This window comes from Uranotaenia lowii, chromosome 3, assembly GCF_029784155.1.
Source record: "Uranotaenia lowii strain MFRU-FL chromosome 3, ASM2978415v1, whole genome shotgun sequence".
Classification (NCBI taxonomy): Eukaryota; Metazoa; Arthropoda; class Insecta; order Diptera; family Culicidae; genus Uranotaenia; species Uranotaenia lowii.
This window is the reverse complement of record NC_073693.1, coordinates 174,923,425-174,942,819: the sequence shown is the minus strand read 5'-3', so window position 1 is coordinate 174,942,819 and position 19,395 is coordinate 174,923,425. Positions and strand designations below refer to the sequence as shown.

The window sequence follows — 19,395 nt, the reverse complement described above, 5'->3', positions numbered from 1 at the left end:
TAATGATAGATCATCTGCTTTCCAGAATGTCAAGGTGGAGAAATCGGATGAGCAACAAAACAACCTAATCGAAATTCGAACTGTTGGTCCCACCCATCTTGGTCGGTCAAGTACGTCAAGATTTACTTGTTTTGTTTTCGTAAGAAACAAAACTGTGAATCAAAGTGGACTGTGTATTAATCATCACTTTTTCAAACACGCTTCGATTTGCGTCGTTAAGCAATTACTATCAAGTACCTAACTAGTTGTTGTCAGTTTCATTCAATCTCATTGATTACCACCAGGATAGTAAATAACAATCCAATAGTGGGCATTCCACTTTGATCAAATTACAAAGAGTGACAACCTACTATTATCAACTATCACACACATTCCGAGAGTACCTCTACCACACACACAATATGATGTCATTGGTCTCTCCAGTTTTAAATCGGTATTAAAAATTATGGATATACCCTTCCATAACGTTAGTCCTGATTGTGCAATTGCGTCGTGTGGTGCATTACTATTCTACTTCGAAGTAGGAAATATCATCAGCCCATCGTCGATGGAATCTAAAGAATCTTGAATTATTCACATTTTATTACCTTCGATTTGTGCGGTTTATTCAATTCAGTTCCCTAGGGCTTGCATTGATTGTTGCAGTTGTTGGTGACACCAGCACGAGGCCTTTGAGTGGGATCAATCTTTCCGCATTATTATAAACAAACCGAATAAGTCTACCCATATCTACACCTACCTCGGGTGCTTTCCTGGTACGGGATATTCGATGACGTTGCTTCGTTTCCCATATTTAATTGTTTTCGATTGAAATCAATTCCAGCCTTGTTTGCCCCTCGCAACTGCTCAAAGAATGCTTTGTAGATATGAGACTCATCGTTGATATGTTCTCCTAGTATCGATGTGTTATTCAGATTCTGGATTTTCTGAGTCTAACATCTGAAAGCGAAAATAAAATCTGAATTAAGATTTATCCTCTCAGTTTCGTTATCTTGTTTCTAAAATTTAAATCTAATTTCCGTTTTGATTTCCAAATCAGGATTCTGTTTCGTGAATTTTTAGTCAGTACTGAGGTCCTCAGAATCAGAGTTGTGTAAGTGCCGAAATAATCAATTTATATCTGATGCATTTTTTTAAATATTTTTTTCAATCGATAAAATTAATATATCCTACTACTTCTAATGACAAGTATTATGACAAAATCATTGAAAATCTAACATACAATGATTTTTTTTAATTCCATAGATGATTAGGAAATAAAATGTATTGGAAATGGATAAAATGTCAGTAAATGTTTTATTGTTATAATCTAGATTTCATATCCAAATTTAACTTCGGATGAAAATTGGGAAGTTTGAATTTCATTTTTCAATAAGAATTATAAACCTTTGATTTCTATAAAAGCAATGTGTATGCAAGTTTTCAAGTTGAATGTATTCCGTCCCAGATATTACTTGTTAGAATTCTTTGACAAACCTGACAAAAACCGCTATTTCTCTCTGGTTTCTTGAAATTTAACCTTGTAATGTATCTCAAATATGATTTTCAGACCATATCCAGCTACAATAATTGAATTTTACGTTATTCAAAGTCCAAGAAGAAAAAAATTAAAGAAACATGCTTCGTAAAAGACTAGGTTAAAAAAAAAATGCCCAAAAAATATTTTGTTAGTGCCTTAGAAAGCTGAAGTTTGAAGTGCGTACAAATTTTCAAATATAGCTCTGCGGCGAAATGTATCAAATCATGTCAAATTTTCAATCCGCTTTACAAAATTTCCTATTGTGACTGAAAACAGTTTGACGATTCATTGATTGAAAAGTATGGTTTTACACGACTTTTTGTCATTTTTTGTGGTCATGATCTTAAAAAAAAATCAATAAAGTATTTTATGAAATACTGTTTTCCTGAAGATGGCCGAAACAAAACAGTAAGCCGAAACGTAAAGAAGTTGTTTGGATTTGACTTAATTTTCACTGAAAACTATCAACCAAAATCGATAATAACAATTAGCGGTGATCGAAAATCGGTCCCTACTAATTTGTTAAGAAACAAGCGAGATATAGCTATTTAAGGTGAGGAGTGTTGAATTGACTCTTAAGATCCCGAACGAGGGTTTTTTTTTCAGAGAGTGTCCATAAAAAAATTATACAAAATTAGCTAATACAAATAGTTGTCTTCTGATTACAACGCGACGTATGATAGCCACCCTTAAATATCGCTTCAATTTTGATGAACCATATCATATGAAATCTCTTGTCCTTGAGCTTTTAATTTTCGTCAGCGTGGTGTTTTAGATTGTCACTTAATTAATGTTTTGAAACAAAAAAATGCTTGAGAGTTAGATAAATATTCTCATTTCATATTTGATAGAATTCGTTCAAAATAGGTAAAGTTTGAGTCGTCATGTTTTTTTATTCACAACTCATAAAAAATGAAAGACTAATATTAAATAAATTATTAGAATAGGAGCACTTTTTAAATAAAAATTAATTAAATTCAAATACAAAATGCATTTTCATTTTGAAGTCAGCATACTGAAGAAATGCCTATTGAAAAAAAATCTTGTTAATACATACATGCAGGTGAAAAAATTCTTGAAATTTAAATTCGATATTCCATTTGGATAACAAATAATACTTTTAGGATCTGATTTGTATTTGTTTTGTTTGTAGCTACTATTTAATTATTCAAAGTGTCGTGTCTTATAATGCAGAATATTGTTTAGTTGTTATCCTTTTGGTTTTATAACTTATAACTTTATAACTCCTGAGTTCAACAATTAGGAAAAAAATTTAACATTATTTTTCGTATTTGGTCAAAAATTAATAATTAATATCAAGATTCTAAAGCTTCTGACGACAGAGCAACTTAAACTGATTCAACAAGCGATAAAACGGGCAGTTCTCGGCCAACGGTTGGAGAAACTAAAACCGAAATTTGCGCAGTGTTGTTATAAATCTGGGTTCATGGTAGTGACATGTCTTGATCAGGCCACAGCGGACTGGCTACAACAAGTCACACCAGTGCTCAAACCATGGGTAGATGCAGAGCTCATCGCCGTTGGGGAAAACCAAATTCCCAGATCGGAGATTTTAAAGGCTCACCTACCAGGAGCTGCTGAAGACGACATCGAAACTGTTCAGGCTACTATAGAAAGCCAGAATGAAGAGCTGAGCACCGAAAGCTGGAGGTTCTATAATATCCAAAAAAGGAACGAGGCTCTCGAAGTAGTCTTTACCGTGGACGAAAATTCTTTGAGGGAGTTAGAGAAAAGGAAATTCGTTATCTACTACGGATTTGGTTCCAGTAAGATCTGGAAGATAAACCGAAAGAATCCAACAGACAGCGTTGACCGAGGGGAAAACACCGTCAAAGCTGCTCAAAGACCTGGGCTGCCTAAACCGGGCCTTGTAAAGGACCAGTCGGCGATAGACCAAGTCCGATCCGCAGAAGGAGAGACGATTGGCAAAGGTACCACTGAGGCCTCATCAGATCTCAATGAACTGGAGTCTATGAACCAGGGCCAACCTATGGACCAGGGACAAGACCCCGGGACTAACGAGAACAACGAGGAGAGCCACAGTGGATCCAATGCCGATTGCTCACCAGAAGGAACTGGTAAGTTGTATAAGGGCCGTATTTTGGAACTTAATCAACAGAAACCAGGACCGAGCGGGATGAGCAGCGTTGGGGGCATTTTAACCTCCAATAAACCTGTTAACACAAAACCGAAGACCGATAAAACGGCTCCGAAAAAACCGAGCACATGGAGCAAACCGAAAAAGGATAAGCAAACATGTGCAAATGGCAAAAAGCCGGTGCATTGCCCCACATCCACGGGCAAAGCACTACCAAAATAAACACCTTAAAATGTGTCCAGGTGAATCTTCACCATGCCGTAGGAGCCTCGTGCACACTACTCAGAAGATTCGCCGCCGAAGACCTGGACCTTGCCTTTATCCAGGAACCTTGGATTAACAAGGGTAAAGTTAAAGGGCTATACACGCCGAATGGTAAGATTCTATACGATGAAAGCAGTTCTCACCCAAGGGCTGCTTTACTAGTAAACAATAGAATTAAATTTACTCCCTTTACAGAATTCATCAGCGGAGACATTGCAGCTATAAGGGTCGAAATACCAACACCGAAAGGTAAGCACACGGTAAGTGTAGCGTCAGCGTATTTCCCCGGAGATAGCACCGATATACCCCCACCGATGGTTGTAGAATATATGAGAAAGTGCCGGGCTCAGAACCAGCAATTCCTCGTATGCTGCGACGCCAACGCACATCACACGCTGTGGGGAAGTACCGACATCAACGCTAGAGGTGAGTCCTTACTAGAGTTTCTTTCACAAAATAATATCGAAATTTGCAATGAGGGAAACAAACCAACGTTTATAACGAGAAATAGACAAGAAGTCCTCGACTTAACTCTATGCACACCACTACTTCTAGATAAAATTAAAAACTGGGAGGTATCGGATGAAGAATCACTGTCTGATCACAGACATATCTCATTCGACATAGTGGGAGGGGTTATAATCAAGGACGTTTATAGAGATCCCAGGAAAACCAACTGGAGTCTTTATAAACACACACTTGAAGCTTGCAATCCTTTGTTGGAAACGAAAATACGAACAACAAAACAATTAGAGGAAGCTTCAAACAGGTTCACAAATAAAATTATATACGCTTTCGAAGCCAGCTGCCCACTCAAGGAACGTGTTTCAAACAGGAAAGTTCCTTGGTGGAACAGACAACTAGAAAAGTTGAGGAAAAAAACAAGAAAACTTTTCAACAAAGCAAAAGCTGACTCAAGCTGGGATAATTATCGTAAATCCCTAACAGAGTACAATAAAAACATTCGAAAAGCTAAGAGGAGTAGTTGGAAGCACATGTGTGAAACCGTGCAAACTACACCCGAAGCTGCCAGACTCCAGAAAGTTCTATCAAAAGAACATTCAAATGGACTGGGTCAATTGAAGAAAAAGAACGGGGAGTTCACTACAAACCCAAATGAAACGCTTCAATTACTACTAAGTACGCATTTCCCAGAATCCATTGAAGGAATAGAGATTAATGACACTCCGATTGAAAGACTCACTCGAAATGTCAGACGTGATGAAGCACTTCGCAAATCACGCACAATCTTTACACCTTCAATGGTTGACTGGGCAATAAGTACATTCGAACCATTCAAAGCAGCTGGTGAAGATGGAATTTTACCAATTCAAATACAGCAAGCTAAACAAATGGTAACACCTGCCTTGGTAGAGATGTTCGTCGCCAGTATGACCCTCTGTCATATTCCAACTCAGTGGAAGAAGGTGCGCGTGATCTTTATCCCGAAACCAGGGAAAAAAGATAAAACACAACCTAAGGCATTCAGACCTATTAGTCTAACGTCCATTATTTTGAAAATAATGGAGAAGATACTTGACGAGTACATTAAATCGCAGTATCTTAGCTTAAGTAAGCTAAACAACTTCCAGTTCGCTTACAAAAAAGGTATGTCCACGGTTACGGCCTTACATACCCTTACACAAAAACTAGAAAAGACTGTAGAGGCAAAAGAAATAGCACTCGCTTCTTTTTTAGACATTGAAGGGGCATTCGACAACGCATCTCACACTTCAATCGAAACAGCTATGAAAAGACGAGGGTGCCACTCGGCAATTGTTAACTGGACTAGTGCGATGCTAATAAACAGAACCATTTATGCAAGCTTGGGAGGACTTACAATCAAAGCCACACCAACGAAGGGATGTCCCCAAGGCGGGGTTCTATCACCGTTGTTGTGGTCCTTGATAGTGGACGACCTCCTAAACAAACTTGTATCCATGGGATTCGAAGTTATTGGCTTTGCAGACGACGTAGTTATTATAGTTCGGGGAAAACATGAGAATGTGCTGTCTAATAGAATGCAAACTGCACTCAACTACGCACTATTTTGGTGCAGGGAAGAGGGACTAAACATAAACCCTTCCAAAACTACTGTGATAGCCTTCACTAGGAGACGAAAAATTACACTAAAACCTCTAACATTAGATGGGGAAGTGTTAAACCTCGAATCACAAGTGAAATATTTAGGCATAGTACTAGACTCAAAGCTATCATGGAACCCACAGATAGAGCATGTAATCGCTAAGGCTACAACAGCTCTATGGGTCTGCCTCAAAGGAGTAGGGAAAAAATGGGGACTACAGCCGAAAATTATCTACTGGATATTTGCAGCTATTATAAGACCCAAAATCTCTTATGCCTCCTTAGTATGGTGGACCAAAACTATGCAAATTACGGCCCAGAAAAAACTAGCGAAGCTCCAAAGACTTGCAACGCTATCTATAACTGGCGCAAAGCGAAGCACACCGAATGAGGCTCTAAATGCACTACTAAATATTCTGCCTCTACATCAATTCATTGAGTTAGAGGCGGAACGTAGTGCCTTGAGACTCTCCAAATACAAAACTCTCTATGAAGGAGATCTTACAGGACACCTCAAAATCCTAAAGAAATTTAAATTAAACTCACTTATTGTGAAAAATGATGACTGGATGGAGCCCATTTTCAACCTAGACATACCATACAATGTAACTATCAATGATAGGGACGTGTGGGAGTCAGGTGGACCTACGGTTCCTCCCAGATCGATCCTATTCTTCACTGATGGGTCAAAAATGGATAAAAGAACTGGGGCAGGGGTTTTCGGACCTAGACTCAGGATCTCAATTCCTATGGGAAACTGGCCAACAGTATTCCAAGCTGAAATTCAAGCCATTCTAGAATGCACCTTAGCCTGTTTGAAAAGGGGATACAGGTACACAAGTATCTGCATGTTCTCTGACAGCCAGGCTGCTCTCCGAGCACTAAGTACGTTCACATGTTACTCCAAACTAGTTTGGGAGTGTATAGTTGCACTAAGAAACCTGGCCATAAGGAACAGAGTATCTTTATTCTGGGTACCAGGCCACTGCGGTATCCTAGGGAACGAAGAAGCAGACCAACTAGCTAGGGAAGGATCTCAGGGACTGTTGATTGGACCTGAACCTTTCTGCGGAGTATCGAGAAGTGCTTTGACTATGGAGCTCAAGAACTGGGAAAGCACCACTATTGTTTCCAACTGGAAAACAGCGGAGGGAGCAACCCAGGCAAAAAGATTCATTGAACCAAGCGCACGACTCTCAAAAAACATGTTGAACTTAAGTAAGCACGAATTAAGTACTTACACAGGTCTCTTGACCGGACATTGTCCAACAAAACAGCATCTCAAAAGGATAAACATAATTCTGAACGATGACTGTCGGTTCTGCGGGTTCGAAAAAGAAACTGCAGAGCATCTTCTATGCAACTGCTGCGCCCTCCTAAATAGGAGAGAGCGTGTACTTGGGGCAAAGTTAATTAGCGCACAAGACATATGGTTGCATATCAGCCCTAAGAAGGTTATATCATACATCTTTGATATCATACCCGATTGGGATAAAATGCTTAGTCAGCAATCAACTGTCACTCCAATCAATAGTGCAGGTGAACCTGACAGCATATAGTAACGCGGGGTAAACACCACAATAGATCAACTACTGGTCGCAGTGGGCTCTCCCCTACAGGAAAAAAAAAAAAAAAAAAAAAAAGATTCTAAATTCTAAATTCAAGTTAAGGTTTGTACCAATTCAGAATTTTTAATAACAGTGCATCTGTTTTTGAACTCGATAAAATTATTTTAATTAAAATCCAAATTTCAAATATGCTTTAAACTTTTTATTATGGATTAAGTTATAATACCTCATATTGATTTAAAAAATAATCAACAGGGTTTAAAACCGTTTCATTTAAGACAGTTCTTTAAAAGATTTAAAACTTTAAATTGCTTTAAAAAGGATTGTCGGATTGTTGGGTTCTACCTTAAAGATCTGAATTTTACAACCCCTGAATTAAAACCTCCATAAGGAAAATTTTTAAAACAATAACATAAACTTTTCGAACTTGTTATTGCAGGAAGCTCGATTCCCAGGACCTTATTCTAATGATTTACCAAAAATGAGCTTTTTTTTGTAAATTTGGATCAGCGTTTATTTCTTTTTTGATCCAATTTACTTAATACTAACAGGTCTAGATTGGATTCTATTAATAGAAATTTTTTGATTGAATACTTCTACACTATTCATTCCACTTATAACTGGCAATTTTTGTGTGATGATTTGGTTGAAACACTGAAAACACATTTTCAACCTGTTTATTTAGCAAAAATCAACGGTAAACAGAAAACTGAAGAATACAGAAAAATACAGAATTTTTCATCAAACCGATACATAAAGTAACTCTGGTCATAGGAGGCTCTGGAAATAAAAGAGGAGATTTAAGACGTTTGTTGTCACGGAAAAATGTGTTTTTTTTTAAATCGCAAAAAAATTCTTCTTGTCCAATCATTGTTCCTTGAACGCGGTACTCTATCGTATAAATATTGCTGGCAGCAATTTGTGTGGCTGTGGCCAAGGTTACCACGACATCGAGCGTATCGTTTCGTCATGTGAGGCCCACCTGGCCGCTAGAACGAATTTAATAGACTCCCTTCGGGCCCGAGGAAAACCACCCTGCACCCCAGTAAGAGATGTACTAGCTGCGATAGACATTGATTACATGTTCGAAATATACCTTTTTCTAAAAGCTATTGATCTTCGTCTATAATTCTTTTCATTTTCATATTTCTCTATCTATTTTCTTTTCTCTTCAAAGAGTTAAAAAAAAGTGATAAAGTGATGTAGACCTAAGAAAACAATTGTAAACATACAAAACGTATTTGGCTCCTTGAAGCCTCAAGGTATGAGCCGTTTCAAATAAAGAAATTACAAAAAAAAAAGAAAATTCTTGATTCAAAGAAAGTAAAAACAAAATCCACTACAGAGGTGTCAAACCAAATATGATAATTGAATGAACGTCAAAATCTTAAGAATTTCGTATCTTATGTTGACAACAAATACGAATTTTAAATTTGAACAATCAATATAATTTAAATTTCAGGTAAAATTTTAGATTTTAAATGCGACTTTATCGGTGAAGTAATTAGGCCGGAACAAATATCATATTCTTCTTTTGTCAACCGCCCCCCTCCATTTCAATTTTCCGAACATCCAGAAGGGGGAATTAACCAAAGATTAAGGTATTTTATTGGAAAATTTGATTTCGAAAATTCAAACAGTTGTTAGAGCGAAAGTCCAAATTGTGTAACCTTTTGTATTCGATTTTTTTTACATTTACGATCTAAATTAATTCGTTTTTTTTTATTTTGTGCAATGCAGATTGGATACAAGTTTGTTGCATGCTAGCTTTTGCTCAATTTCTTCGAGTTTATTGAAAATTTGGATTATTTTTTATCATCCCCTCGCGATGCCTCAACTTGAAGTGACAATAGATACAAGCTTCCGTACAATTCATTCAGATTTATTTGTTTTTCGCATTATTTTTCATTGCCCTCCCTCACAATGTTCTAGATCCGAGTGACAAAAGAAGGATTTCAAATTTGTTTCGGGCTTTATCAAACCTAAAAAATCGTTTTTCTCTTCTATTTCCACGTTGGTCGATATTTAGAGATTTTGACTGTATATTATGATGCTTAAAAAAAATCTAATCTCACTTCAAATTGATTGTTTAGGCATCTAAAGGTTAGTTTAAAGATTTTTATTGCTGACAATTGCCAAGCTTTTAAAATGCGCCAAACACCTTCTAGAATGACGCTATTTGTGTGTTGAAAAAGCAAATATTTACATCAATATAAAAATGCAGCCGTAGTGCAGAAACGTGCCCAGATTGGTTAACAAATTTTCTTGGCGATCTATTCGGCGGCGGCCGGCGAGCGAGCGGTCACAGTACCTAGAGGGCACACCGCACCGATCCGATACGGTTTGGCCACTCTTTGGCGCTAGTTCTTTTTACCAGTTAAATCACGTCGGGATGGACAATATATTTTATAACTGTTCGACATTCGCACTGCTCTGCACTGCTGCTGGACCTGGAGAGTTCTACTTTATGCATTTCGAAGCAGCTTATTACTTACTGTCCTGGAGTGTCAAGCTGTCCTTCCTTTTTCTGTTTTGAAAAGATGTTAATTTCGGGTTCGGTCGGCTTATTGTTTGTTTATTTCTGTCTTGGGGAAAAGCTGAATTTTAAGTAAGCCACAGGTATCCGCTTTTAGTCGTTCGGTCGTCGTAGAATTGGAGAACGGCTGAGGAAAGAGGCAAGAGATAAAACAAATGTTCGTCTTTCATCATACGCTTGAGTGAGCGTGAGTGTTTATTATTTTCTTATCCACTTTTTCGTGGTTTGAGAATTGAGTAATTACCCTAACGAGAAAATTGACGAAATAGGTGTTGAAGAGCATCTGTCTACTGCATTGTCAGAATATTTTTCAAAACAATATGAAGCAGCACTTGATAACCGCGCTAGTCGTAATGAACTGCTAACATGAAAACTGATTTGTAAAAGATTTGTACCGGTAATCTAATCTACAACTGTTTGTGCATCAATGTAGGCTATCTCATTTACATCTGCAAACATCAAACGAAGTAGGCAGGAAAAAGTCTTGATTTTGTCTAGAGCATTTCAGATGTTGATACAACTCGAATATAAAAATACCAAAACTGGCAGCGTCAGTTCCGTGAACTGTTCCATTTTTTTTTTTCGAAGAAAGATGGCCGGTGCAGTTCCTTTGCATACTGAATGCAGACACTGGCCACGCCACGATTGCTCAACCAATGTTTACACTATTAGAATATGCACAATTACGAAATCTGTTGATGTTTATTTTCCGCGTTCTGGAGTACAAACCATGAACACTTGATTCGCGTTTGTATCTCTTTCGCTCGGTAAACTGAAAGACACTCGACGCAGGAATCACTAAGATAGGTACAGTACAGGTATTCATATGGCACGGCACAAGTGCTAGAAATTAAACCGATTGAATGAATAAAGTTGAGGGCGGCTATATGATCACTTACGTCACTGCAATACGATCCAAAGCCAGCTGGCTTCGAACAACTAAGTTGAACTATCATTTAAGCTTTGTGTGTGAGTATCAGTCTTTTAATGTCTCACGAAACTCTAGCAGCTTAAACTGTATGGCTGAACTGAGGGGATGCTTGGTGTTGGGTGGCTTAAGTCCCTGAATTTGTATCTCGATGAATCCACCTTAGCCCACTTAGTGTGCCCGCAATCTGAGCAGAGGTTGTGCCACTTTTTTGTCAGTACAATCAAGGAGTGCCACGCAGTATTCCTGGTTGTGCGCTAGTCGTAAACATGAGATTAACATTTTAACGGCCATTCGATGAAGTGGAGCACAACGAAACTCGAAGCCTAAAAGGTTCAAGCTGATTTCATTCGAAGATAATAGCTGCGGATTGCTTGTGATACCTTTCGTTCTGTCCTGAACGATCCCATAGAATATGAATATTCCAACACAGTTTTGCATGCAACATCTTAGATCTCGTGTAGGTATGTGACAATGTGTCACGTTCAGGCGGGACCAAAAGTGGTCCTGAAAGCATCATACTTCTGTGTAATCAACACTGCAGCATCTTTCCACGAAAACAAAGATCGAAAAAAAAACAAATCGCAGCAGCCAAGTTTTTGCACGAAACATTGGAAAACAAGTTTCGTCTTCGCCTACTTTGTTTACTTCTGAACCAAAAACAGGTTTTTGTATGGTTGTTTTTGTAAGTCTCCGTAAAGTACCAATTGAAAGGATTCTGGATCGTTATTTCCGATGGGTCATGATTGGAAAAATTTAATCGCTCCTACTAAGGTCCCGTCCGGTATTGTAGCCAGCTTTTTGTGTTGTTAAAATCTGCAAACTTTTAAGCATCCAATGACCGGCCGTTTTACCCTAATCCCCGAAACTGGTTCTTGTGACTCTCCTGGTGTGCAAATGGCAGTTTCCCGCTGGGCCACCTCACCTCAGCGCATAAATGTAGGTTTTTTAAACTCTCATGTTATTTTTTGTTTTTGCTTCACAGGAGTTCCATGTTTACGATTCCTGCTCATGTGATCCTTTCTTTGGGGGTTTCACACGATTTTGTTTCCCTCCCCGTTTCGTATGCTTCTCGCAGTATCAATCTTCCTCCGATTTGCCCATCTTTTCAGATCCCCACAAGTCTTCAAAGTGCAATTACTTGTCTCTTTACCCCTAATTAAGTGCATAGTGTGGAGGAATTTCCCCCTCTTTAGAACAACGCCAGAGGAACTTTCCGTTTTATCAGTGATGGATAATTTTTTGCGCAAATTCCGTGGGAAACTTTCCATGATTTTCATTCACTGTTTACGTTACGATGGAGAAGATAAAAAACCAGTCATGGAACAATTTTCAACGGTCAGTGAAATTTGATTCGAGCCAAAACCGAGCAACATTTTGATCGATTATAAATTTGCTGTTTAAGAATGGCCGTTGATTCCGATCGTTTGATATACAAATGTATGTATAAAATTAATCTGATAGTAGAATATTTTTGCTCGTCTATCGTGATGATTTCTCATTGTTAAGATATAACTTCAATACTTTTGACACCCAACTTCGACGAATTTGATTATAAGGGGTGTAAAAAGAACTTTAAAAGTCAGTTTGTTATATAAAGATGCAACTCACCCGGTGGAAGCTTGGCGTTTTTTATACCATTCGTGAGGCAGTTTTTTGCTGGTTCTCGCAAAATCAACCAACTGCACAGGTCGAAAAAACACATACGAAAGTGAGTTTTCTATTAATTGATTTAATAAACGAAAAACCATTTCAAATTTAAAATTTATGGCTAGTTGTTTATAAAGTGAACCTGTTTTTAAAAGTTCATATCCAGCAAACTAATAGGATGTTAGTGGTAATAAGAATATTCCTCATTTCCCAAAAACTTGGAGGACACATGAACCGCGCCTCCACGTGAAGAAAGTTCTTACAAACAGCCAGCAGGTGCTGGGTAAAGAATCACACAAGCAGTCATGCTGTCGATAAGAAACAATGCCCTAGCTCACAGTTTCACCATCTATTCGTTTCTTCTACCCAAAGCGCTCTAGCTTTGACCTTTCCACCTATCAATTTTCATATCTGTCTTAATTGCTCTCTAATTAGATTTTCAATTCGCCGATATGCCACAAACTTAGATAAGGAAAGTTCTTACCATGTGAGGAAAGTTCCTTCCAACACGAGTAAATGCTATTTTAGAGACCTCAAATTATTATTTTCTCTAAAAGCTTCTGGCGTCAACTGATAAGTTCATTATCGCCGGAGCTTTGTGTCCCGATCTGATAATTGTACCAGAACACAATTATACCACAATTTTAATTTCTTAATATCTTTCATGATAAGTTTGTCGACTTCGATAGTATATTTTCGCTCGAAAAATGACTTAAATTTATCGGGGCAACAAATTTCTTAACGGATTAGTAGTTGTTGTTTTTAGGTTTTCAAAAAACAAGATGTCTACGCAAAAATTTAACTACATGCTTTTTCTCCTTTGCCAGCTCAATCATTGATAGAAGAAATGCTGATTACCATTTATCAAATGTGATCCAGCATTTTAGTTAAGTTTCGTGAGAATCAAATACAAACTCCGTTAGTTTTTGGCAACACGCCGGAACATGTTTTGTTACCAGAATCGAATGTTGCCAAAGTCGAACTTTTTTTTTTTTCTCAACTTGTTTTTCACCTATTACTACAATAAAAAAATATAACTATCATCAACGTAGTGTTAAGTCAATTTCCGTTCATTTTTCAGTAATTTCTTGTTTGTTTTTTTTTGTTTTATCATGTTACTGTTTCATTTAGCAATTTTCTTGGTTTGCTTATAGTTTTTGTTTTTTTTTTGTAATATTTGCTATTTTTTGTCATTCTTTATCATTTTTAGCTATTTTTGTCATTTTTAGTCTTTGGTTTGAATTTGTTTTTTTTTTTAATTTTATTAAATTTTCCTCTTTTTGTCATTTTTAAATACTTTACAATTTTTTTTTTTAAATTTGTTTTATGTTGTTTTTTTTTAAACATATTGTTGGTGTTTGTCAAAACTATATTGGTCCTATTATAGCAAAAAGGTAATTCTGAAAACATGTGCCAGAATCGAATGGGTCTGTATTCTGAAATTGTATTCCAGAGCAGATTTAAGACCAAATTATTCAATAACTTAGTAAAAATATTTGGAACATTTGTTCTAAATTAAATTCCTAAATATCATGTGAAATCTCAAACATAAGATATTTCCGCATCCGCCATCAATCGGATTTTTTTTTTTCATTCGACAGAAAACAACACAAATTGAGAACCATAGCAACATACTTGAAATTTAAAGTAGGCTGAAATTTTTATGTTGAAAATAAAACATAAACAAACTTGGTCAAGTGTGGTCATAGAAGTGCGAGTTCAAACACGAACTTTTTGTAGTGAAGTCGTGGTTGATGAATAGAATGTTCCTGGTCATGGGTAATCTGGCCGGTTCCGGAACAAAATATGTCAAAGTTATCAGATCAAGACCTGCAGCATATTTCTAGAAAGCTCTTGGAATCTGCATGAAGGGAATCGATAGGAGAAGCGATTCGGGGATCCAATAACTTTGACATATTTCATATTGGAATTGAACAGACTGGCCATGACCACGTATTAGTGTCTCTAATAAATCGCTTCTTCTGACGATTCCCCTCATACGGAGGCCAAGAGCTTTCTATTAATATGCCGCAAGTCTTGATCTGATAACTTTGACATTATTGTAATACTGTTTCTGAAAACCTAGTGCCAAAATCGGATCGGACCATATTATTCAATTTTTTAGTAAAAATATTTGGATCATTTAAAATTATATTCGAATGTAATTGCAAATATTTGGTTCATTCTAGAACATTTCTGAGCTCACACGCATCAACAATTTTTTTCTGCATTCTTCTTCAATTCAGCATTGCTACCCTTCCCCCACATACAACACCCTGTATTCACTTTAATTTATAGCTTTTTACGAATCGAATTACATATTTTTCTTGATTCGCCTTTAAACTTAAAATTCTTTTTTGTTCACATTATATGTTTTAACTTGCATAGACATGTTTGTAATAACAATTTGCTCAAACCAACTACGCGCATGGGGCAAACATAGCATCTACCGATTCTTTTGGCAGCTCACGAACGGCTCCTCCTGATTTACGCGCACATTTTGTTCAAAAATACTGTATTTGTACATTTCTAACATTCTCTTACTGTATTTGTTTTCAAATTCTTTGCAATTATAGTTTTTTTTTCTCAATTTCACTTTTACAGCACGAAAAAAAAACACGTGCTGACCGTTCCGCATACGCCTACTCATCCTACGATAAGTTCTAGTCGTTCATATTGCAAATATAATGTCATGCTTGCGAGAACGTTTTATAAAATCATTAAGAAAAAATGATCATTCTATTAATGCGACGGGCATACGGTTTATTTCGTTTAAAAATTAGGAGAACACAAATGTATTAATTGTATAATAGATTTACCCCTTGAAGTAGAAATAAATCCTTGTAGCACACGTCTAATACCATTTTTAACACTGGGGGCTCAGAGGCCAAAATTATTTTGAAAACATAGAAATGATCTTCGCCAAAGACAGTTGAAGAAAGTAAAAACACTAACCCGTAAAACACTAAAACTGCTTTTGTGCTAATTTCAAACGATGCAGAAAACAAGCGACGACGCTTTGTTCTGTTACAATTTTTACGGCTCATTGTTTCCAGAGGTGTATCTTACGACTTCTCCGGAAAGTTTAAGCTGTAATTAGAATCCAATTGTAGAAAATGTACTGAAATAGCAATTACCGTAGTAAATGCAATTTTATGTGCTATTTTTTAAAATCAATCAAATTATCTAGAATCACGACTTGAATAACAGCAAGCGTATTAAAAGCTTAATTACTTTTCAAGGCTTTAAATTCAGTATTGGAAACATTTTCCACATTGAGTTATTCTAATTCCAACTAGTAAAACTGTCAAATTCGGATTGAATGCCTTAATCTCGCTTGAATATGCTGGTGAAAATACTTTCATCCAAGTTCAATCGTTCCATTGTTTGTTTTAGCTTTTTTTGTCAGATTTAGTAAGAAAAAAAAAACTCTCTCAACGTACAGCAGAGTTCTCATGTTCCAACGCAAGAATCATTAGCATTCGCCTTATAACCAACCCATAAGTGGTTTGACATTGTGCAGGCAGGGCCCCGGGTTGATTAATTCAGCAAACGGTTGATTAATAGCGACTCATGCCATGATGATGAAGTCAATTCGCGCGGCTCAGCCGAGAGCATAATCGCTCTACTCGGTCCAAAGCTCCTCTGTAAAAGTTCTTTTGTATGGTAATGACCCGTTCTAAGTAGCTTTTTTTTGTTCGTTTGGTTCTGTTCTTTCTGGGAGTTTATTTAGTGTTCCTGCGTTGGCTTGATGATCATTGCTCAAGCTAGGAAACAAATATTTAACTAATAGACAGACTACACAGGCAAGCACGTGCCTAGCAATTTCAGTTTTTTTTCATCAGTTGTTCGCAAAGAGTTTCAATGTAAATGGTAGGTATATTGGGGCAGTGGGTTGGTTTATAGTTTCAATAAAGAGACGAGTTATGATTGAAATTGTTTCCTACGTCAGACTATTATTATGTGGTATTGTTGGGCTAATTAATAAAAGAGTTATTTCGGCTCTCAAGGGAGAAACTCGAAATGCTATTTGACTAAATTGCACATCTTCCTTGAACGAAGAATTCATCGCTCATTACTGTCTGTCAGTGGTTCAGCATCAAGGTGGAATGTCAAAGGGCATTTGATAAATGGACCCTCAGTGTCATCGCGCGAGCCCAGCTTCGACGAACTACTGATTGCCCTACCACAAAGCCCTACTGCATGAAAGAAGATTTAAAAATTTAACATTTTTAGGCAACTTTTGTACCATAATGTTTGGCGGGCAAACAACAACGACGAAAAATGCAGGTTTAATTTTCCAGTCACAATGTTGCTGTTGTGGTTGAAACAAAGGCGACAAAGTAATTGTAGTAAATCACTTTTTGTTGTAGCTCTGTGTATACTGTAGAGCGAGCCCTTCTTTTAAAAGTTGGGCAAACAATCCACCATGAAGCAAATATATTGTGTGGCCTTTTCTTTATTCCTATGAAACTATGACTAAAGACCGCTAGATAGGCGCTCAATGTAGCATAAAAACTACCGACTTCGACGACCGTTGTTGTTTGGAGGAAGAATATCTGATCCAGAGCGCCGCAGCTCGATCGGTCGAATAGCTAGGTAGGTACCCCTTAATTTCCACAAGCGGAAAGAAACCCATTCGAATCGTTTTTTTTTTGGCCATATAGCCCAAATGCCGTGACGGAAATGGAACAACGCTGCGCTATTTCTTAGGCATACCGTAGACAATCCAGAGCGAACGAAAGTGGAGAAAGGTCGTTATCAGACGCTTTAGTTTTCAATATCTGGCCCGCTACCGTTGTCGGCAGAAGGAAAAAAAACTATAGCCATCCCATCATCTTGATGATGCTGCGCATTCACACTGATTCGTGTGCATAATGAAAGAACCTCGGCTACAATACAGGCGTAGCGTAACATGAAACGCGAACGCTGCAAAACGATAACCGTGGTAAGCCTCTTAGAAAAAAAGCATTAAGCATCGTCTACGCTGCAGAAGAAAAACATAGCGTAGCGTAGCATAAGTTTTTTTTCTTCTCGCGTGCTTTTGCGAGAATAGGGAGAAATTCAAACTATGCGGCAGAAGCATTTCCTCCTCCTGTGCTGGGGTGGAACGGATAACTGTAACACTTTTCTTTTCCCTATTTACATGTGGGTATGCTAATGGGAAAAATGCGGATCGTTTCATTGCGCTGCGCGTGTGAATTTGGTTGGCGAGTTTGAACAATTCAAGATCATGGCGCAGGTAAACACATGTTAGCTACAGCTGCATTGTTTGAAGATGTTCACGTTTCGAAAAAGAATTTTAATTAAAACAACATATCAGAAGTATGGTGGATGATAACGTGTGATTATCATTTCTGGTTAAATATTCAGGTGAAAAGTTTTTCCAATCAAGTACCTCCCTAGAAGAAAGAAGATGTTCAAATAATGTGCTAGCGGTTAAACTCAGTATCAATCGTTAGGAACAAAAAAAAATACATTAATGAATGCTGTTTCACATCAAGTTTTTCTAAATTTGGTAAAATTTTCCTAAATTTCTAAAAATCATGCAGTGAAATCTGGGCATACCTGAATAATTACGGGTTATCTGAAATAAGCTTACTATTGCTAAATATTCAAAAGTTTAAGTTTTATTTGAGAGGAATCTTTACTATGACCAAATATACTTAATTTAACTGAATTTTATTAATCCTCATCCGCATTAGATTTCATTACCCTAATCAGCACTAGGAGTGTCAATTTGACACTCCAAGCTAAAATCGTCATAACTCTTTTATATCTAATCGATTACCATGAAACTTATATCACTAAAAACCTTGTAATGTCAGTAAAATATGTTTAGAACATTATATTTAGCTAAAGCTTCTAGTTTTCTCGTTATTCCGCATGAAAGAAAAAAAATCCGAAAAAACATGCCTAAGGAAAAGTACTGTAGTTCATATATTACACGTCCAGAAAAATATTTGCCTTATGCATATGAAAGCTGAAGTTAATGTCTACATCATGAAGCTAAGAAATATTTTTTTAAATTTTTTTTAATGAAATGGTCAAAAAAAGTTCAAAAAAGTGGAGTGAGAGCCGAAATAATGATGCGTGTCGTACGTTTCTTAGTTGGAAATTTTCTATTGATAGTAGTTCGCGTTTGCTAGTCACGACACGCATCATTATTTCGTCTGTCGGCTTCACTCTCTGTCCAAATCACCACCCACCGTACCAACTCGGAGAGCAAACAAACACGTTTTGCTGGACGCGCTGCTTGTGGTTCTAGAAATTCAGGAATGATTTTACGTTTATAATTTTCATAATTTTGTGAAATCTCACAGCGTGAATTGTTGCACCTCACTAGAATGTAGATTAAATTTGCTTTCCAATGAATATACTTTTTATTCGTCCAAGCATAGTAAAAGCACTGAAAATCCGGGCGCAACCTGACTGTGGACCACAAAAACAGATGAAATTTCAACTTGAGAAAAAATTGCGCAAAGTAGTCAACTTTGAAAAATTCCAGTAAATTCAATTTTTGTTGCATCAAAAATCTAAAGACAACAAAATGTCAGAATAAGATCGCGGTAGGCGATGACCGGATGACATCGCACGTGATATTTTTCGCGTCCCGGAAAAATAAATAAAAATCAAAGGTTTATTCGTGAAACTGTTAATTTGAGTTGATAAGTGATATCAATATTAAGCCGGGGAAGAAATACTGTGACCTGTGCAATATTTGTG

General features: G+C 37.1%; 1 protein-coding gene across 3 annotated transcripts in view; it reads left to right on the top strand.

The window, feature by feature from the left end:
• The window catches only part of LOC129751237 (semaphorin-1A), a 213,984-nt gene that overhangs the window by 40,511 nt on the left and 154,078 nt on the right, over nucleotides 1-19,395 (top strand). The window lies entirely within an intron of this gene.